This window comes from Epinephelus fuscoguttatus, linkage group LG22 (genome assembly GCF_011397635.1).
Source record: "Epinephelus fuscoguttatus linkage group LG22, E.fuscoguttatus.final_Chr_v1".
NCBI classification, from domain to species: Eukaryota; Metazoa; Chordata; class Actinopteri; order Perciformes; family Serranidae; genus Epinephelus; species Epinephelus fuscoguttatus.
Window position 1 is genome coordinate 24,807,436 of NC_064773.1, and position 23,170 is coordinate 24,830,605.

Below are 23,170 nucleotides of genomic sequence, written 5' to 3' on the forward strand. Positions count from 1 at the left end.
ATAATATGATTTAACATCCCTTCTCCCCATCCATACCTTAGACTTGACTGGTGCGGTTCTAATTTTAATTAGATAAGATTTACATAACGATTTCCCATTAACTGGGTCCCCGATGACCTCTCACTGATGGCGCCAACTGGTTCCCCAATCCCCACAAATACACACATGCGCTCTGTCTCTCTCGCCATTAATTTGAAGTTTCTGGACAGTGTGACTACTGCAATACCAGAAGGGGGAGGTGCCTCAAGGGGGGGCAGGAAAGGTATGGTACCTTTGAAACTGACCCTTCGATAAGTCCTGCTCCTTGGCCACTCATAGCATAGCACTGCCCAGCTTTGATGAGGGTCTGACAACAACTGTGCACCATAGATGTTCCTGCAATCCTTTCAGATCTACTTCATGTTCAGGCAGGTTAGTGGATTTCAAGCTAAAGGTTCAAAACCAAAATCAAACCTTGAGAAGTGTAGGGTTAACTAGCTAGCTACTGTAGATATAGCCTACTGAATGTATACACATGCTGCTTTTGCTTTTTCAGTGGTTGTGAAGAAAAAGACCCACCCTGCTGTACAGGAACCAGTGAAAGAAACCAGGGAAACTTGCCAATATTCAACCAGCTGTATGTCATCGCAGTGTGTACGGCTGAATGGTGTTTGGCTTACTTCAGAGCTCTCTACCCATCAGGTGGCGGAGGTCCGGCGGCAGTGGTCAGGATGAAGGCGGCGGCAAGGGGAGAAGTACCACTCATCTTCACACATCTGTAAGACACACCACTGATTGAATATTGGTGACGTTTCCCTTTATTTTTATCATCTTCTGTCACTTGATCAGCAGTGATGTGGTGGTTCACTTTTACACTGTGATTTTTACATCCAGGATATATCATTCAAACACATTTTGTAGACCCCTCTGTCTGCTTCTCTCTGAAATCCCTTTTTCATTTTTCCAATAATTCGCTATTTCTTCAGGAAGTGCATTTTCTTACAGTGTGGGCACCATGCTAGTTCGGACACACTGACGGACCATCTCAAAGGGGCAGGGCTTAGTGAGGGGTCAACAGAGTGTGCGCTCCGTTAGCGCTTTTAGCACTTCCGGTTCTCTCGTCTAAAAGTCAATACGTTTTTTGAATGGGATTTTAGTAAAATGCCTCAAATAAGGTCTGTGGTTAACAAAAGCTTAAGTGAGTTTCAGGTTTTGTTCTACGACATAAAACACGTCAGTAAATACCCTACTTGTGAATTTGAAGCTTTTAGGTGTCGTAAAAACAGCGGTTGCTAACAAGTTGCTCAATACGACTACAAACCCTGTCGGGGACATTAAACGTCATCACCCCGAAAAGGCAAGATTGCTGGCAGTCCACCATTACAGCTTTTTATTTAGCTTAAACAGTCTGATTTCCCATTATACAATGTTTTTAAAATAAAGCGGCCGAAACCAGTTGAAAGCTTAGTGGCGGTGACGTCAAGAGTCATGCGACTGTGGAGTAGTCATGTAGTCTGTTAAAGCCTAACGTTAGCTTTTTACTTCTGGTGATCGCATTTAAGCTTCAAATGCGGTACGAAAGGTGTTCATATGTTAAAGATTGTCTCGCTGAACAAAACCTGTAAGTATCATAAACTTGTGTTAGCCACAGAGTTTATTTTCTGACATAATCCAAAACGCAATGCAAAAATCACATTCACTTTCTCTTCCGGGAACCAGCGCGATGCTAAACTTCCGGGTTTTGACGTCAGCCCTGGCACACTCTATAGCTGAACCCCCCTGCTGGCACCTCCTGGCAAAAATAATTGGAGGCCAACCTTACTGTATTCAAGAGGCCGTGGGAAGCCCATTTTTTAAGCTAGTGTCAAAGTGGTGGGATCTTGTGAAACTATACAACCTAAGGCTTCCACTGGTACCAACAATGTTGGCATAGCTTTCTGGGAAGGGGCTTAATATTGCTTCAACTTTAGGCTTCATTTTGGCAAAGAAACAACAAGCACTGCCATTCTCAAAGGGGTCCCTTGAATTCTCACCTCAAGATATCTGAATGAAACTGAATTCAATGCATACCCATGAGTTTCCTCTAAACTTGAGAAGGCTTGTTTCCAATAAATGTTTTGCTCCTTGCAATCAATGTACTCCTTCAAATTAAAGCTTTATATTTGTCTTTTTAGGGAAAAGGGCAACCAACCTATTTAAAGGCAATAATTTGCCTTAAATGTATAGTTAAATAACACTAATTAGACTTAATCGAATCCCTGAAGTTCAGCTATGAATTTTGGTTTTGGTGTGCCCAAGATTTTCATTAGTTCCATCTGATCACACCTAAAAAGAAGTACAAATTTCTAGGGATGCCACTGCATGTACCCTGTGTGGCTGTTCCTTCAAAGTAAAATTGATTTGGCACAAATCACATGTCTTGATGCACACATGGACATTATTTTCAATATCTGATCTAGGATTTAAACCACATGATGGTATTTGCAGGTGTGTAAATTAACCTAATAATGCAGGTAAATATAGGTTTACGGCTCATTTATTAACACAGGATACAAACACACTGGCATGATATCACAGCAGTTCAATACAGGCTACCATATTGCAGTTTTGGACAGCATTTTCATAACTGTTTACTCCCCAATCCGAATCAACAAACACCATTTCTTGAGCCATCTCTGGGTTATCTCTGCTCCCCTGCTCCCTCACAGAAGGTGGCGCATTGTTTAACACGGATGAAAGCCCTGAATGTGTTGTGTACACTGCGGGAGGAAAGCGAGAGGCAGGGGGCCTCCTCCGTTATCTCCTGACACACTTACACACACATGCTTGATGCCTTTTCCTCTGAACTGGGGCAAATTTCAAACAAATCTCCTCCGCCTATCAAATCCTGTCCTTTGCAGTTTACACCGGTAGCGAGTAAGCAGGAGGGAGAAGAAGAAGAGGAGCGGTCTTGGAGCTGACCTAAAAAACAACTCCTCGCGGACGTTCTCCATGTCTCAAAGACACAAGGCCACACTATCAAATATTTACCAAAAAAGCTGTACCCGATCACTACACAGAGGGAGGGTGTGTTTGGTAAGAAAAGGTCTTTGAAAATGATTCTAAAGCATCTGTGAGCAGCAGTACATTGGCGCTTTCTCCCTCTCTGGTCTTTGAATGGTGATGTGGAGAGAAAGAGAAACACTTCCTTTCTTTTCCACTTGCCCTCAATTCAACTGAGTGATTATATGGGCCAGTATAGAGTCTCTCAGTGTGACGGATGCTAGCTGTAATTCTTTCAATGCTCTGGGATCATGAGAGATCATTTGCATATGTATGATCAGGCTGCACAATAAGTAATCTCGCCAACACATGCATGGATTCACTACACACCAGTGACTTAAGCCCTCAAACCCAATTTCACATACTCTTTGCAATTAAGGTGCTTTTTGGGATGTTTTGCTATTTCGGATTACCATTACTCAGCATGCGTTTGATGAAGCTGAAAAGGGAACTCCAGAAACCATATCATTCATATGAAAATGAGTCAAAGTACTCAGTGGTGCACAACCAAGCTTTTTCCTGCCGTTGAGGCAGCACTGTTACAGTAACATCTAAGGTGCACTCCTCATACTGACCACCAGGGGGTAGAGATCCTCTGCTGTGAGCAGCTCCACAGGCGCTGCAGGGAGAAGAGGAAAACTGATGCCATGATTTCAAATGAGCGGCCTTGTAAACATGCCACAGACAGTTGTTAAAGATGATAATGAAAAAAAGGGGGTGCCAGAGTGCACAGCACAATGAATCCATTTTCCAATATGCATAAAAAGGGAGTGGAGAGGAAGCCGAGGGAGTTCTAGTGACTACTGTAGAGGTGAAAAATTTGATTTTACATCATCGAGAAGGAGCCTTCACAATGCCGTCGTAAATCCTTCAACCCCCTGACAGCAAAACGGCTTCGCCCACTTCTTGAAGGCAATTATCGTAGCTTTTAATTGCATTGTTGTGGAAAGGAGCATCTCTGTCACTCTACTGTGTCTGCCGTGTTCGTGTATGCTGCTGTCACTCAGACCTGCCAGGTGTTTGTTTGGGATGGTGCGCGTATGTTTTCTTGCCTCTGTATGTCGCTGCATGTGTGTGACTGAGTGGCAGTGACACATTTGATCAACTTGGGTGCGGGGGTGACAGTGTCTTGGAGGTGACAACGTGGTGGTGATAGAGGCTGATTTGCCTTTCTACAGGTGACACAGTGTTGTCACCCACAAACTCTGCGTCATCTGTGGAGGCACAGAGAAGAGAATGAGTCTCCTCTACTCGACTCTTCTCTCCCACCCCTGATAAGATCCTGTGTACTGTCAAGGGAATTGACGCCGGCAGCCTCGCAGCACTGTCGGTCACTGTCAGTATCGGCCAGCATGTCCATCACAGGTCTGACCTCGGGAGGAAGGGAGGCTTGGACCTGAGGCTAGAGAGCTGAACATAGAGCTGCAGGAGGAAACAGGAGAAGCTGATGGATAGAGATGGGGCAAAAATAGGCAGCCGGAGAGAAGGATGTATTGGATCAAGGAAGATAATTCTATATGAAATGATAAAGAGGAGACAGCAGCTCTCACGGACGGAGGACGATGGACTGGAATTGATAAAAATCAAATCGTAATGGTAAAAATTGAAATAGTAATGTAGAAAAAATATTCTGTTTTCATTGTGGAGGACAAAACAAACAAGCAGTAATTGAAGAAATGATATGGTAAACAAAAAAATAACACTTAACCCTGCAATAACCGGCCACTTGGGTGCAAGTGTTAGAAAGATTTATATCACTCTCATGTCTGTAGGCAACCCCTCAAGATCTTTGATATGGCATCTGTAGTAATTTATGTCGTGTACGTAAAAAAATGCGACTATGGTAATGGTGCCATTATCACAATATGTGCCAATTATCCGATGAAGACAGAGTAGCACAGATGCACGCAATACGTTCACAACTTAAGTTTCACGCTTTCAATCAACCAATCAATCAATCAAACAAATCATCAAATAAAAGAAAAGAACACTGTGTCATTACCAGGCCATTACCAGTGCTCTGTAGGCTAATGTTAGCAACCTGTGCTCCTACCCTACACTGATCGCTGCTGGACTTTAGTTAAATTTCAGGCCATATGCCATCAAAGGAGGGAAATATGACAGGGAAATGGGGGACTGTAATGCATAAATTAGCAAAAACAATGTAATGTTAGCTAGCTAGCTAGTCAGCTACCAAGTCAGCAGCAAACTAGCAGCGTTTTTTTTTTTTTTTGTTTTACAGAAAAAGGACCATAATACATTGAAACGACATAAGGTAATACAATTTTTTAATAGAGAAAATACATTTGTAGGTGTCTTTTGTTGCTTCTGTAGCCATGATGCATTCTCATAACACTCTGTTGGGAGTGTGCCTCTGAAAAGCCTTCGTTTGGACAGCCATGTAGCCCTAACACTTCACCCTACCCCTCTATCCCAACAAAAAATCCTAACGACAATTGGAACACTATAACCCTAGCTGTGAACGCTCAAAATGGAGGGATACGGGCTAAGTGATAGGGGCAAGAGTTGTTATGGGATTGAGCCTAAGTATGTAGCTACAGCCAGTCGCTCATTAGCTTAGCTTAACATAAAGCTTGGGAAACAGATGGAAACAGCCAGCTTGGTCTTATTAAAGGTTACAAATCCGCCCCCCAGAACTTCACTGATTAACATGCTATATCTTGTTTATTTAACTTGTCCAAAAACTGAAGTGTAAAAATGCTGTTATAAACCAGATAGTTCCAGTGCTTTAGTTATGTTTGGCTAAAAAATACTCTATAAATACATAGCTATGACTGCATCACAATTTCAGTATTACTGGGCTAATCAGTCACCTATCGTCATAGAACTAAAATGGGCAACATCCAGCTGAAGCCTGAAACATTTATTATCGGCCAGGATGCGAACGGTCAGAAGGACACAACACTGTCATTCAATGAATCCACAAAAAAACTCAAAGATGCCACTAAAGCAACAAAGAGAGCCTATCAGGATTTATATACCCTGTCGCTTTGTTGAAGAAATACCTGCCATTGCTGCCACCAAATCCGCCATCCAAAGCAGACAAACTATACCAATGAGCAAGTTAATAAAGTAACTTAAGCTCACTTGCATGTATTTTATTTGTAGCCAAGTATGTTCAGTTTTCTGTAGCTATGTTGTCGATATCGGTGCCGTAGCATTGTTCCGACCTCTCATTGTTCCGACCTCTCATTAGTCCGACGTCCCGTTGTTCCAATATGTGATTATACTAGGCTATACTGTATTTGTGTACAGAGGATCAGCAACGCAACAAAAGTAGGCTACTGGTCGAGATACAAGTGTCATAGAGAGGAGAGAGTGAAACGCCATAGTCTCCTGTTATTAACTCTGGAGTCCTGGTTGTGTGGGGAGCTTTCCGCGGTGCTGAACAGCTCCCAGTGGGTGTATTTCTGCCTTGATGGTGCGCCATGACCGGCTCTGGGTCAGCTGGGAAAGGCTCGAATTCTTTGTAAACCACTGCCTCTCGTGGCTTATTGTTAAATTTTAGCCAGTTGTCAGGCAACCAGCAGAGACTCTTGGAAGTAAGGTCCCGATCACACAGTTTTAGCAGCCTGGGTTGGCTTTTTGTTATGGATGTCCATGAGAATTAAGTGTTTTACTCAATACTTCTGCGTTGCTTTGTGCCTCTCGTTTTTCTGTTCTGTGCACCTTGTGTCCTTGCAGTAGTGTTGTGAGCACCATGAATCAAATGAATTCTAACTTAGAGCAGAAAAAGCGCCCTATGTTACTGGCTTTTTTCCCATTGTGCAATAGAGGCATTGTCAAACTGTCAACGACTCATCACTAAAATAAGCCTTGAACCAACTATTATCCAGGCGAAGCTCCTGGACCAGCTGGTGGTCCTCCCTGTGAAGGTCTCATGTACCCACTGTTTCCCTGTGACCTTGGTACTCCTTCGGAACAGCATCTCACCCTCAATCAGCACCAGAGCAAGTGCACTTCGCCTGTCCATTTTTATGCAGATTTTAAGGTACAGATCTGTAAGTTTACCTCACAGCAGACTAGCTGTTAAAAACAAAGGACAGGTGATTTGGTGGTTGCCAAGCGACAATGAAAAAAAAGAGGCAGCAAGGTGCGACAAGTGCTCATCTGATCAGGGCACGTTTTAACAAAAAAAGGCACTTAAAAAAAAAATTCTCTGATTGGGTCCTTACTATTCCAGGTCAAGAATTAGTAAATGAAATAAACAAGAGTACCCAGCTGCAGACAAGATGGCGGACAAGGGTGCTGCCATATATCCAATCCATACCGGAAGTCCATACCGGAAGTTAATCTTCTTCGTGTCTACAATACTGGAAGTCCATACCGGAAGTTGCATACATACCAGAAGTCCATACCGGAAGTCAGTTTTTTGTTTTGGTTTTTCCCCAGAAGTTGGTTTTATATTATTTATTTTAGCAATACATTTACAAAGTTTGAAGCAGTCAACAATTATATATATACATATATATATGTGTATATCTTATAAAATAAATAATAATTAATATTAATATTAATAATACAATTACTTCAACAATTTTAAATACAATCATGTTTTGTTTGGAATAACATTGACCTTAACAAGTTAAACCTACAAATATTGCAGAAAATCAGCAAACACATACATTTTAGTTGGATTAATTTTTAACAAAGATTAAATAAAGTGAGCACTTTATTGGGCTACAGTTGCAACATGCAGATTACTATCAGGTCATTCAAAGCAACTGAAAACCATGGACACAACAAATTTCATACTTACTCTTACATCAGTATGGTTAATTGTAACTATTCAACTATTAAATAAACGTTATAATTACATTGTCATATTGTCAGATGTATTCTATCATATTTCAGGAACACATGTAAACACAATATTACACTATTGTACTGGCAATATAAAGAAGTAGACTTGGAGTTCTCTTTTTTTGTGAACAAGTTTTTATTCCAGATATCCATATCAATCTCAAAAGTAGAAAAAAAACAAAGAAAATTTTGGAAAAACAGTAAAATAATTTATTTGTTTGGTCTATAAAATGTAAGAAAATGGTATAAAATGTCAACCACTGTTCCACAAATCCCAAGATCCCAAGATGCAGCCTAAAATGTCTTGTTTTGTCCCAAACAAATATCATTAAACATTACTGTTACATGTAGAAGTACATGATCTCAAACAGATACTTCTCATCAGCATACCATGGAAATGAACTGCATTTTCCGTATGGTTTTTCAGGTGCCTCTGGATCGCGCTCTCATTTTTGGTTTTAAATTTGGGGCAGAGAGGACAGCCACACTCGGATGGTGAAAGGGTTGTGTGCCCCAGACTGACTTAGTCACTCAAAATAGAGGGGTGCATCTGAAAAAAGGAGAAGTCAATCAACATTGATAGCTGGAAAACATACTGAACATCAACCATATTTTACCGATCTAAAGGACTCATGGTAGAGGAGGCATTACAGATATTTATGTATCCACATGTGTATGTGTATTAGTGCTCTGCACTAATATAAATAAATATATAAATGTATTTTTTACAGACACCCGGGGCTATGTATACGTTATTTATCTGACTCTGTTAACCCTCAGGGGTTGCTCATGTTGTATACCACATGAGATGACTCTCATTACTATTTATAGAATATCTCCGGGGAAAAAAGATGTATAGAACCTGATTGAGCAGTACAGGGTTGAGGTTATACAAGCATTAATACACAAGGAGACCAGGTGAACCAAAAACTGGAAAAAAAATGGCTTGTGTGCAGTGAGTGTGTGCACAGATGTTTTACACCACAACACACCAAAAAGCAGAGGAACACATATTAACCCTGCTGCAAACTACACATCTAAATTAACCAACACATCAAGCGAGGGCAGTAATAGTCTCTGACCAACATCAACACTGTTTACACACAGACATTGATGAAAGGGAGCACAACAGACCTTGAGCAGCTAACGTTAAATTAATACCAATCATGCCCTCGTTTTTACACAGTAAATGTAGCTAAACCCATCATCTGGTGGCAGTAATTTGTGCATACCGAGATTCCCCACATAGACATCCCCCTAATGATTCAATACGTAGAATTGCATCTTAGAGAACATAACACACGTGTTAAAAGAAAATGAAGATGACGGCGCGTATAAACGCAGTGGCTTGGTACTCTATGCTAGTGCTAGCTACTAGCTATTACTGCTAGTGCTAAGTGCCGAACAGAATTTCGTTGTACAATGTACAATGACAATAAAGTTGTCGAATTCTAATAATTAAAAGACTCGTTCCCTTACCGCTCTTTCTCTTAGTTGTGAGTGTATTGTTCGCATTCTTCTCTTTGTCTTCTCCGTTGTCTTCTTCCTCGGCGAATAATACACACACAGACCAACTTCCAGTATGGACTTCTGGTATGGATTGGATATATCCGCCACATCCGCCATCATGTCTGCAGCTGGGTCCCTCTCGAAATAAACAGTAAAACTGCAAATGGTTGCTTTTGCAGTTTTTATAAGCGGGGCTAATGTCTCAGAATCTCCTTTAAATGTAAAGCAAAATTCATATTTGAAATTCCCCCAAATTTCTTTGGGAACGAAGCAGCAGGTGCAAGATAATTAACTTATGACCCTGAACAAATCGCCATCCGTCAGCTCCAGATCTGTCAGATTAAAAACACAGCTTTTGTTGAAATATAGTGCTGATGGAGGCGTAAGAGCATCAACACCAGCGACGAGCCTTATCAATCCAAGCACACATAGTCCATTAGCAGGCCCAAAGACTTTGAGCTGATTAATTGATTTTTAATTGGCTGGGGCGACATGGAGGCCACAGGCACAGCATGATGGCTTTATGGGGGAAAAAAATCTGTCTGGCAACCCTTGGCCATTTTTATCCCCTACACACACACATACTGACACACACACACACACTAGAGTCATGCACTTGTAAACCCCCTTGAGTGTGGTTGTGATGATGTTAATTGAGAGGTAGCAACTCCATGCTCCTCATGCCGTGAAGCTCGCCAGGAACAGGATAATCATCGGGACTATGCACAGGCTCCCCGGCCCACAATCCTTTGCTGCTGGGAGTTCTCAGGGGCTTAGCTGGTGTCAGGAACCCTTTTCATTCCTCAGCTCCGCTCTGACAGAGCAGCCTATTAAACTCGCCTTTATTATACAGGGTCCCGAAACACCCTAAAATAAAGCCTGGGAAGACTATCACAGATGCTGTTGGTTTTATTTCCACATTTATTATGTGCAGCCCGCACTGTGCGACATCTCGAGAGCTGCATCTTATAAACTGTTACCGCTCTAACGTCGTTATCCGAACATCACACTTCTGCAAAAGCACACATACGCTCACACGCAAATGCACAAACAATATGACTAAACATTGTTTTTCTCACATAATTTTCTCTGGTTGCTTCGTCTTTTAAGTTTAGAAGTCAAATCTGGATATTTGAAAACCTCCATGAATGCTGTGTTTGGATGAGAAAGGCGCAAAATGAAATGTGACTGGGTAAGGCTCACTATCTGATACCCCCAAGCCTCTTCACAGAGAGGAGCGGCGTTATAACTTTGAGGAGGAGCCCCTGTGTCTTGATGCAATCTCTGAGGTAAACATGAAGCCGAGATGTGCTGGTGAAAGTGATGATTCATCGTGGAGACGTGGGACTAACTGTAAAGGCAATTATCAGCATACAAAACAGACAATGCTGATGCACGAGCTGAGGCACACTTTGCAGAGGGGAGTTTATTAGCATTAGTCACTGCACCTGAAGCGACAGCGCAAATGGGCCTGCTCGTATACAGGAAATTGGCTGGTTGCGGAGAAAAGGAATGCCTTTTGTTGAGGGAGCTATTCAAGAAGCAGTCTCATGACTACAAAGTCATTGCATTCATTACAGAGCACATTATGTTGCTAGTGAAAACACATCAAAATGTCATATATTCTGCTGCCATATTACAGTTGGAGTGTCTTGATGCTGTGCCCTGTTTACACTGTGCATGTAATATACAGAACTGACAGTATCACATATGATCCCTGGCCAGTTTTATCTGCTTTGGTATTTTTCTGAGATCGGGAACATAGCCTGAACAATAATTACACTTCCACTCAGCTGCTTAGCTGGACGGCTGCTGTGAAGCAGCAGCAGAGTGAGGGAGGCCGGATGCCTCTCAGCATTAACTACGTCTCTGTGAAATTCTGCAAATGAGGAGGATTCCGGCGTTGCCAGAAACTAAACGGGTTGAAGTAAATCACCGTGGTCAATAATCCTGACCTAATGCAGCGACTAAACTCTACTGACATACCTGCTCACACCCACTGATGTCACTCTGATTCCGGCTTCTGCAGATTCACTATTTAGATCCTGTGCCGTTAAAAAAAACCCACTCATCTTCAGGGTGAATATCATGTCTGTAGAAAATGATTTTTCTTAGTAGTATTTTCTGCCTCCACCAGGAACCTTTTTTTCTCTCCAGATTGTCGTAGAAACAGCTTTCTAATCCCCAAGGAGAGATGAATTTAGGCCACATTCTCATTTTCTGCATTTCTTATCATCACAATTAGAACTTAATGTGAAAGTTACATTGAAGCATAACCGCCGCTGATCAGGAATACCAATAACGTGTTATCTCCAGCTCCTCGTGTTTCTTTATCCATGTAATCGTTGTTAGCATTCCACTCATAACACAGCTAAAGAATCACACCAGTCAATGGGTGTTTGAAAAGCCTCAGTTTCAACCTCCTTTCTCTCCCCCCCTTTGCAATCAGTATCTTTAGAACTGCCCTGATTTCCATCTTTTCTCCCTGAGTGGGTTCAACATTAATTTTGTTTTTGGTGGTGAATATGTATTGGCATTAATCACAGATGATATAAATTTGCAAGTTTAATTCTGCCCTCTGAAATCTCAGCTGCACACTGGCTGCTTATGAATAGCGTTTTTTTTTTTTTTTTTTTTACCCCCACAAACATTTGCAATAAAAAATAATTACAGCCAGATAAAAAGCCTTGATGATAACTCAGTGATTTCAAGTACACTTAATGGTCTATTGTCTAAATTTGTCAAGCGCTAAGAGTTGTTTTGTTGTCTTTTAGAGCGGTAATTAGCCAAGAGCAGTCTGTCCTCAAACGCCATATCTACATGACTCAGCTATTTCAGCCAATTTATCTCCAGACTGTCACAACAATGGAAGCTAATGAAAGAAATGGGCATCTCAAACATCCTCTTTTCAAAAACTCACAATACTTCACTCCTTGTCAAAGAACAAACTGCCCCTCATGACAGCTGTCTTCAACATCACTGTTTATGTTTCATGTATTGTTTGAAATATTAAGTCTTCTAGCAAAGTGGTTCACAACCTTCTTTGTCAAAGACCTGCCAGATTAAGCTCACTATTTAAATCATTTATCCATCATTGTTGGCTAAGTAATTCAGCTATTACTACTGTTAATCCATTGCTGCTTTTAGCTAACTATGTCAACTGTTAGCCTCTGGGTAAAAAGGCCACATGACTTCAACAGGACTACAACGGACTACAACGGGTTGCACCCCGGTGACGTCATAGGTGATAGAAACATGGGATTTTGACCGGCGATAAATTCAAAATCAGAGCTCTTCACACACATAAAGTTTAAGTAAAAACAAATCAGTTGAGTCCTTCCCCTTCGGATGAAATGGCCAGTCAGGCTATATGCTACAGAGAGAGTTTAAGAGGTCCTGAATGCCTTCAGGTACAACGAGAAAGTGAAAATGACCAGGTAAATTACACTTCAAGCTGTTAGCTACTAAGTTAGCTAACCTCAACTGAGACTCCATGACTATTATGTTATGATTATGACAATTATTATTATAATGGCAATGTCCATTACTGTATAAGTCATCAAAACAACAGTCATCGAGTCTAAGTTGAGGCTAACATTTAGCTAGCTACATTACTATAGCTAACCATTTTGTTGCAAGGGCTATTTCTTGGTTTATGTTCACTGTCCTGTCAATTCATTCATTCAATTCATGTCCTGTCGATTCATTACTTAACATTCATTAGAATTATTATTACTTCTTGGCTTTGAATATGTTATTGTAGAGATCAACCGACTTTAGCTAGCTAGTTAACGTTAGCCAACTAACCTGCCACAGACAGTGTAGTGACTGGCTGGATCCCACAGCTTTCCGTCTTTACCCTGTCATTTGATGGCTGTGAGCCACAGATTTCTTCTTTCCCCATTCTTCACTCTATCTGGGAGCAAAGAAAATCGCAATGCTATTTTTTTTTTTTATTGTTTGCTGTGCAGTGAACAACGCAGCAACTTTTCGGCATTATGAACTCCTAGCGTCTCTCCCGGGTCGAGTTAAAAACTTTCACCTAAAAGGGGTGTGGCCGTTGTGACCGGCAGTGAGTGACGTTGCGTTAAAGTCATGTACAGACCCTTTGATTGTTGGTAAACAGTATGACTTTTTTTGGTGGGCGGGGCTTAGCTGGAGGCAAAACAGTTCTCCTCAGACATTAGCTAGCGATAGCTATCAAGTTCTGTTGACTTGTTTTAGACAGTGGACGAAGATGATGCAAGTGGTGCATTTAGAAATACTCATTCCAGGTGCTGGAGCACACTCTGGCACAAGCTGGACCGTTTGTAAATTCAGAGCACTGTCAGAATGTACAGTTCGTATAGTGACAAGTGCAACCTGGGGACTCTGCCAGTGGAGACAAAACAGCAGAGCACCGAGTGGAGTCATCTGCTAAAAAGTTAGCGTTACGGAGAAATCCAATATTCCTCATAATACCTCCCCAATTTCTGATGAGGTGGACATGATAACCCATAATACACATAATGTTATTCATCCCTACAACAGTAAATACTTTTTCCTTAACCTGATATCAAGTGTGCGCTGCACATGCGAGCATTTTGATGATCGCCTCCATCCAGCTCCTTCTATTCTAGCACCCCATGACACAACAAGACAACATTTTAAGACTCCTGTGTAGCCTACAGCCCTGTGGTGGCAAGTCGTGTTTTGCCTCCAGCTAACAAACTGACGTCATTGTGACGTCAGGCCTAGAAGGGTCTATACTTCAGGGGTTCTGTTGCCGGCAAATCAAAATCAAGATTTTCCCCTCTAGAAGAGTTTTCTTAGCAAAGTGCAGAGCATATGAGCGGAGCGGAGCTGGAGCGGAGCGGGAGGATTTTGTGTTGAGCAAGGAGCGGCTATTTTTTTAAAAAGGTGGAGCGGAGCCTTATCTCTCACTCCAATTTCGCTCCGGTCTCTCATGCCCCACCCAGAATGCATCTTTGCACCTGCGCACACCCACACTATTTTCTTTCAAAACTATGGAGTTTACTGTGTACTTCAGAAAAGAAACTGAGAAGAGAAGCAGCGGTACCTTGGAGAACGGTCCCTAACTGCGGGGAGAGGCAAGAGGGCTTCCCCGGAGGTCGGCCGCTTAACCCGCTCCGTCTACTCTACACTTTGAGTTATTTCCACCCTGCCGACAGCGGTACCGTGTAGAACGGTCCCTAACTGCGGGGCGAGGGGAGAGGGCTTCCCCGGAGAATCTACCAAGCTCATGTTTTATTTGTGAATAGAAGATTACAGGTTAGATCATTGTTGGATTGTAAGGTTGATGGATTCTGAGATTGTATTTCAGCCAATTGTGTTCTGCCTCTCTAATTCTCCGTACAGACTGTTGTTTACCATCAGGCAACCAAAGCTCACTCAATTGTGAATGATCAGTACTACTCGGACTACAGATGGAAACCAGAATGCTAACAATACAGAATCTTGTCCCATTGCCTACAGACTCTGCAAACATGCAGATGAATCTCAAAATCCAAGCTATTATTCTGAAAACAATAAGCCTCTAGGGGCAACAGCCACTACTTCAGGGGTTCCAGTGTAGCCAGCAGACATCTGGGCCAAAACTTCCTCTTCCAAGCACCTGTCATTTTGGCTGATCTTTGCAAAAAGATATTTGCATATGAATGCAGACCCTTTTTTTTTTTTTCCATTTTTTAAAAGAAGCTAATATAAAGCTACATTGTAATCAGACAATAGCCAGTTGGTTCTGAAACTGCATTTCAGCCATTGCGTTCCACCTCTTTTGCTCTCCACACAGACTGTTTACCTGACGCTCTAATGTGTTTGGTCAATAGTACTTGGACTACAAACAAAAACCAAATGCTTTTGACACCAAAATCTTGTCCTATTGCCTACAAATTCTGCATACATGTGCAGATATCTGCATATAGAGCTCATGTACCCCGTGGCTGCTACAGCACCCCGTACTACCCTGGAAAACAAGTACCCTTGAATGGGAATCACCGCTCTGTGCTAGCCATGGTGTGACCAGAAAGGAAAGTCAACTATGATATTTTAATCAAGACAAAGTAATGTCAGCTAAGAGACAATAATATTATATAGATTAACTTCCTGTCTCCTCGGAGCAGTTCAAAAAGTGAACAGTACTGTAGGTTCACCTTCTCTCCCACTGTCTTCATTCTCCTTGTTAGATGATTTGCTCTTGTTCACTGGTGTATGTGCCACAGAATGATAATAGAGTCCCATCATTGTAAGGAGATTGTGTCCTGAAATGGGAAGCAGCAGCAGCTGAGTCCTTTGGATCATCTCTCCACAGATTAAAAGCTTATTCAAATTATATTTCTCCCTCTCTTATAAACAAGACGAGCTTTGCATTCCCTGCAGAGAAGTGCTGGTAAGTAGCTTTGCAAACATTTGGGTCTAGAAGCGCACAAATTGAAGCTTGAATGAGCTACTTCTTGTTTGTGAAATGAATGCCCAAAGACGTAAATGGATTATAAGTCATTTAACAATATTGTGGAAAAACAAATGTGGTAATTGTTTTTGTAATCTGATATTGACTTAAGTAAATTGTTTCATCATTGTTAGAGAAAAGAAAAAAAAAACTCCTCCTGCATCTGTACTGCAACATAAAATGAATTTTGTAAACCACTGTTCCCTGAGCATCTCCAAACACAGTTAAAAAATCAATGTGTTAAAGATGATTTTTGTAAAAATGACATTTGTCAGGCACAGTCATGCCTCTACGGAGCCCTGTTATCAAATGGATTTATCATTAAGTTAGAAAGGACACTGGACAGAGCAAACTCACAGCAAGAAGGCAGTAAATGGCAGAATTTCTTTGAACACTATTTGTAAGCTGCAGAGCACTCGCCTTGGTGTAAATATAAATCACGTGTCCTTCCAGTAGAAGAAGCTTAGATCTCCACAATAGCGATGGGCTCTGCTGTATCAGTGCTGCTCTCCTCCAGCTTTCGGCAGCTTGGCAGTCCCAACTCTTTGCATATTCATGTGAAACTATGCCTGACGATGAAACTGCAAAGCCTTGACACCTTGTTGCAAACACAGTTGATAGTGGTAAGACGCTGGCCCTCAGTACGGGGATGCAGATATTTTTCTTGTCAGCTAGGTGTCTGCGTCTCACTGCAGTGTTTCCTCGAGTCACAAGCACTTAGGGGACGGGAAACTCCAGGCTTCGTTGTGCTTTAACGATGGCTGGTGATGAAAGTGAAGCAGCACATCACCTCAGCACATATAAGAGATAGAAATTGTTTTAATGAGGTGGAGTTATCCTCTCTCTTTGTCTTTAAAACAAACCCGTTGAATATTGATACTGCAGAGAAATCACAACAATCTTTTGAGGATTTTTCTCAGTTTCACTGCCAAACTAAAGAAGAAGTTTTAGGCATGAGTTATTACTCCTGAGATAAGACTGTCCACAGATGCTAACTTTCAAAGTAACCCAAACTCTCCTTGCATCCTTGACTGCTTATAACATGTTGCAATCTGACAAATGTGATTCTTACAGGATGAATCCGTTCAGCCAGATGATGGCTCACTCAAGCCCAAACTTCACGGCTGTCGTATTTTGGCCTTTGGAAAGTCTGAGCACATTTACTCTAATAATATGGTGCTAACTTTCCAGTAAGCATTCACATTATACAGTCAGGCCGTATTCACATCCATCTAAATGAATGATGTGCAATTACTGTCCCTGCTCCCCTCCTAACCCCGTGCTATGTGCATGCACAAGCGCTGCCACGGCACACTGCCTCGACAATTCAAGCTGCGATGTCATATCGCATTATGAAGAATGACCTTTGTCTTTGCTGTATCACAAGCCCGGAGTCTGTACTTAATCAAAGATGATTAGTTCAATTTACTAAGTCTGCTCGGTAATGGGTGCACAGAGGACCGTTGGCACTGGGGAGAGGTCAGGCTGGGTGGAAATCAACCCCTCTGTCGTTTGAATGACGTGCGTGGGTAAACACTCATGGTGGCTCAGCTGGTGAGGGTGCCCTTCATCTGCCGCATTCTTGGGTTACACATTTTGCTTTGTTTTATCTTATTTTTTTTATTTATTTTGTTGCTGTTTTTCTATGCTTTATTATATTTTTTTTGCTGGTATGCTTATGGCTAATTCTTTTGGACAATCTGTTGTGTAGAATGGAGGCAACAGCACCAGTATGGTGACATCTGTACATCCAATCTGTCCAATTAAATATGTCCAATATGTCCTCTGTCCAGATCAAACAGCATTTTGAGCATATCTAGCTTCCATATCATGACGCATTTCCAAGTGAAACAGGACAGGCAGGCAGGATGAAAAGTTGGTGGAAATATGATTCAATTGTTGAAAAGTGGGCGCCATAACAATGAGGCCCTGATGATGTAATGGCAATGGAATATTAGAATCCATTGGGAAGAGAGACACAAAGTCAATTGTATGCTCCATGTGATGTTAGTTGCTGAAATAGTCCCCTGTAAAATGCCTTACACATAATGTGGAGCTGTCCCATGTGAAAAATTTCTATCCAGATGTCCAGTAAACACGGTATTCTGGTGAAAAGAAGACAGACTGACGAATCATGCATAGACTGTAAGAAAATAACGGATGTAGCTACTGTGATGTCACCCCTTGGTTTGTGGACTCTCATTTTGAGTCTCACAATCAGCGTTTCGGCCTTTCACTCTGCCTCTTCAAGGCGGGAATTTCACATCATTATTTCACCTCGCTGTTTCGTATAAAAAGAACAATCGTAGAATGGGGGGGACAGAGTGGTCTCACCTGTAAGCTGGCATTGGAGGTAGTAACAGTGCATACAATGTGGGATCATGGGAAGCACAGGTGTGACTATGCAACTCACTGCGGGAGATTTTGAAAGTAGCTGTTAGCAGTTAGCGGCAAACTCAAAGAGGAGGAACGGCAGCCGAAAATGTCCACAGATTGGGAAAACAATGAGGTCCTGGAGCTCCTTACCCACTGAGCAGAAGACGAGATCAGCCACCAGATAACAGGGATGGTAAATGATTGTTATAGCTATAGTAATGCCATTGTTATTGTTTAGAAAGCTCTACTGACGCAAATGTTATATGCCCCCCCATAGGACAACACTGTTGTGTTATATGTCACACCTGTCATGCCTCTTCTGATTCCACAATGCGTGCATGCTAACTAAAATCCCACACTGGTTCGGCATGATGCTGCCATTGTTTGGTTTTGTGTAAAAATGTAAAAGTGGCGTGAAGAAGGGACTTTGTAGCAGCCCTACAGACCCCTTTACAGTACATTTAGTGAACAGTAAAAACAGTGATGTTTTTGGTGGGTGGGATTTAGCTGGAGGCAAAACACTTCTCCACAGACATTAGCCAACGCCGGTTCGCAAGTTCTTTTGGCTTGTTTTAGACAATGGAGGAAGATAATAGAAATGATTAGTTTTGTTATTATTATTTGTATTCAGTAAAAAAGAAAGAAAAAGAAAAAGTGAAAATAAAACAACAACAAAAATGCATGGATTTATGTTTCAGCAGATGTCATAGAATAGTATTCCTGGTATTGTTTGTATATGCATGATACTGAAAACATACACTAAATATATTTAATATAACAAGCAGCAAGTCTTATGGAGAGCCATCCGCCAGTTGGTAATTAATCCAGACCACACTCAACCAAATGCACCAACTGAGTGAAAATATCAAACATGGTGTTGTTCATAAAGGTCCATCAAATAAGATCAATTTTATTTCATCTCACATAGCGTTGGCAAGGATGAGAGCTGATATTAAACAGGACTGTTGTGTGTGTGTGTGTGTGTGCACATGAAAGCAGTTTGTGCATCCTTTATTATTTTACATGCAGGGCCGTGTGCCTCTGTGCTGCTAATAATACACACACGAATGACTTATCCTCATGAAACTGTCAATAGAAAAACCTACCTTATACTCCTTATACTGGTTTTTCTCGGGTGTTGGACATGCGCTGAGCACATTAGCATTTCTGTTATGTTTTGTAACAGCATGTGCGCTCGTCTTTATTATTTTTATTTATTTATTTATTTTTTTTACCATTGGAGGCCTGTTTCAGTCAGCTCCTGATGTGCAGATTGTAAAATGGCCTTCGTCTAATTTGTTAGCTGATAGAAAGTTATTAAACTCTAAGGTTGCGAGAGCCTTGCCCTGGGCATCTGCTCCCTCTACCAATTAAATGAAAGCTAATTAAAGCCATTTAAGCAAAATTAAACAATTCAACACAGGTTGCTCGCCACAGGTTATGAAAGTCTGTGCTAAGACACACTTATCGAATAGGGAGTGTACTATGACATCTACTTCGCAATGACTATAAGGAAGAAACATCAGACTGTTGAATATGTTTTTTTTATTTAAAATAAGTGACATAAATATAAATAAACATACAAACAGCTATGTCTTGCATTGAAGCATTAAAGTGTTTGCATATTAAACATTAAGATTCTGAATATTTTTTATAAAGTCTGGCTCTGTTTTTGGTACCATTTATATTTTTTCTGTTATTGCAATTTATATTACCTTACCTTTGTGGAAAAGTTGACATTGTTTCTTTTCCCACCAAAATTAGCATGTTTACACAGGAAAACCTGCCAACATAGCCAATAAAATCTTTTTCCATTGACAGGTGCTCTGCAGTGGACAAGTATGCCTTTTCTTTTTACTGGTGTGTCACGTTCACGAACCTGCTGAAAAAACAGGTAAGTAAACAGTAGAAAGCAGCATGGAGGCCAGTGAAAATGTTATGGTACATGTTTCTTTTTTATATTTTATCTATTCTGTCTCTCTTTCAAACTCAGAGCCGACTGATTTGGAATGATGCTTGAGTGCTACTTTGCTGCAGACGGATGCAATTTGTGTCATTGCATCACGCCACAAAGGGAGCTAAAATTAGCACATCCAACCGGGTGCTGTATTTCCATCACATCATCGCCGAATGGAGCCAACTGAAGCTCATTTGTCCAGGGAATTAATGTTGATTATAAGTTTTCCCATACACAAGCCAGATGTCAGTGGGTGTTCATGGGTTTTTCGTCCAGTGGGAAAGGGGCTTTTGGCTAAAACAGCCGATTTGGGCTGTTATTCACTGTTGGTATTTACACAATGAAAAGTGATGCACTATAATTTGTATATTATCCACATAATCGTGAGCTAGAAGGCTGTGATCATGTGACCTATACATTGCAGGCTGTCCTCCATCATATGACAGGAGCAAAGGAGGAATTCAGTTGACATAATATAAAGATCAACAAAGACTGTGTACGGAGGTGGCTGGGGTGGTGGATGGGTCAAACAAACACAGGGCTTTTACCCAGGAGACCACTGTTGGTGTCCCATGTATTACAGTTACATATGTATGGAATGTCATGTCGTCCTGCCATTATGTCACGTTACATTCACGACCATGCCCCATCATAATTCTTTTCCTAAACCTAACCTATCATGCCAATAATTGACAAGATATCATCTGTGTGCATAACTTTTTACAAGATATCATACAAACGTGTTGCGTATGAGGATACTCTGACAGGGATAAAGAATTTAGTGACTTTGGTGTTGGTGGTGAAATATACTTGATTCCAGACCCAGTAAGTTCAGGTAACTATGATGGACTTGTTCACTTGGATCAGGGACACTTTCAGGCATTTCACTGAAAGTTATTTGGTGCCACCCAAGTTCAAATTGGCATTACTAATGTCTGTCCAAACAAATCAACCTGAAGGAGTGAATGCACCAGAGTTTGAGTAAACTACTGCAAACTTTCCCTGAGAAAAGAATCTGTAGTTTCTTTAGATCGTTCAAGCATCCTATATTGTTTATGAGAGGTTTGATATGACAAATAACTTAGTAGGTAGGTTATGGTACTAATTATGCACACACCAGTAGCGATTTGATTCCCTATAGAAACAGACAGACTCCAGCACTGCTCTGTCAAGGATTCAATGATGCATGTCTGCTGTGTCAATGTATGCTAAAAATACACACACTTGTGGCTCGCTGTGTTGCTTTAGATAACATGGATTTTCCAAATGACTGCTATTATATCTGTTATGTTGTAACCCCTCTAAATGCAGCATCTGGCTATAGGAAGATGATGAAATATGATGTTTTAGAGTTGGATCTCTGTCTTTGCTTTGATACTTGGTATGAATCTTACAATATTGGACTGTAATCGGCTCCCACAGTTTCAAAGTGTATAGCACTGTGAAGAGCAGGTAAGATACTCGGGGCAGGGTTTACAAAAAAGTGGGAGAGCAAATGATACATGGCAGAAGGAGAAGAAAGAAAGGGGAAGATAGAGGAAGAGACAATCTGCTAGTTCCAGCACAGAGGATGCTATCCAGTCTGAGCGGTATGAGACTGCAAAATGCATTAATGCCTATTGAAAATATCCTCGCTGCCTGATGGAATCCCATAGGAGATATGAACAGTCTTACCTCAATATCAGCTTCTGATCTAATTTGACAAATGGATACCTATTATACAATTTCCTATGATAGGTGTGCTAGGCAGCAGAGTGCGGGGTGCTGCCACTTTGAATTTAGAAATAAAACATCCCACTCTAAATTCCTCCTCTCCTCTACCTGATCCTCGGGATCTGCCTGGATTTGTATGTTATCTTTAGGATGTATTCTGATTGAATTCACAGGAATGCTGGCTATGCTAAAAACACATTAACCACATCTTCTATATCTCTTCATCAAGCTGTGCCGCAGAGGCAGAGTGAAAGTTAGCGTTCAACGTGTGGTTCCCTCTTCTCCTTTCATCCCAGGGTTTGACCCTTTTCTGCACTCAATGCAATTAGAATTGTGCAAACACATAACTCATACAATGTAGACAGACATGACTCACATTAATCATTTGTACTGCTGTAACCCCACAGCCGCCACCAAAACACACACACACACACCCACACACTTTGTGCTCATATCCTCACACATATCTCCCTCCAAAACGTAATTATCAATTCACAGTGTGGAGCAGTGTCATGCTAGTGACAGGGTTTCTCTGTGGAGAGGGGGTTTTCTTTTTCTCTCTTTAGATGTGAATTTACCCGCAGATAATGAAGCTGCTGCTCTCAGGTTCTTAATTAGACTGACCCTCGCAGAGAATCTATGACATCACAGGAGTGTGAGACTCCACCACGTGCTGGTACACCTGGAGTGCCGAGAAGTGATTTCATTATCATACTAATTAACTTATTTCCTGAAACCTGGTGAAAACACTGTGGCAACGTTCTTTTTAATACACTGAGAAATGGTCTACTTTATTTCAGGTTACTGCTTAAGGACTACTTGATGTACCGTATGTAGCTAGTTAAGAATATTATGCTGAAGCATCACTATGTAATTTTTTTTGTGAGCAGCAGCTTCTGAGGCCACATGAGCACCCTTAACTCAGTTAATTTATGCTGTGTTCAAACCAGAGTCGTGTTAAGATTGCATACTGAGTCAATGCGAATAATCCAAGAGACACAAAATTGTGCCGGACGATGTGAATGATGTGAAATTTGTGTGACACCTCTTCCTAATCAAACACAAATTCTTTGAACAACCGCTCACCTTGGCTCTGTTCTGGCGAAGCTTTGTATACCTCCAGCCTATTTACAGAGCTCTATAGGGTCCCTGAATCTAGTTGTTGCTCCAAGTCTATTTGGACACTCTTTTGTGCTCCATTCTTCAGAATACTCACTCACATATGCTAGGAAGAGGTGTGACGGTATTTTGTGGAAGCCCATCACTGTTGAGATCTAGTTGAGATTCTCCTGATGTTACCAAGGACCAGAATGGTGGGCAAA

The 23,170-nt window shown here is 41.4% G+C and overlaps 1 long non-coding RNA gene across 1 annotated transcript in view; it reads right to left on the reverse strand.

The window, feature by feature from the left end:
* Nucleotides 1–660: 660 nt before the first annotated feature.
* LOC125883046 (uncharacterized) overlaps nucleotides 661–23,170 on the reverse strand; it is a 132,379-nt gene continuing 109,869 nt past the window's right edge. The window contains exon 3 of the long non-coding RNA XR_007448447.1: nucleotides 661–755. This is a non-coding gene — a long non-coding RNA (uncharacterized LOC125883046). The remainder of the gene's footprint in view (nucleotides 756–23,170) is intronic.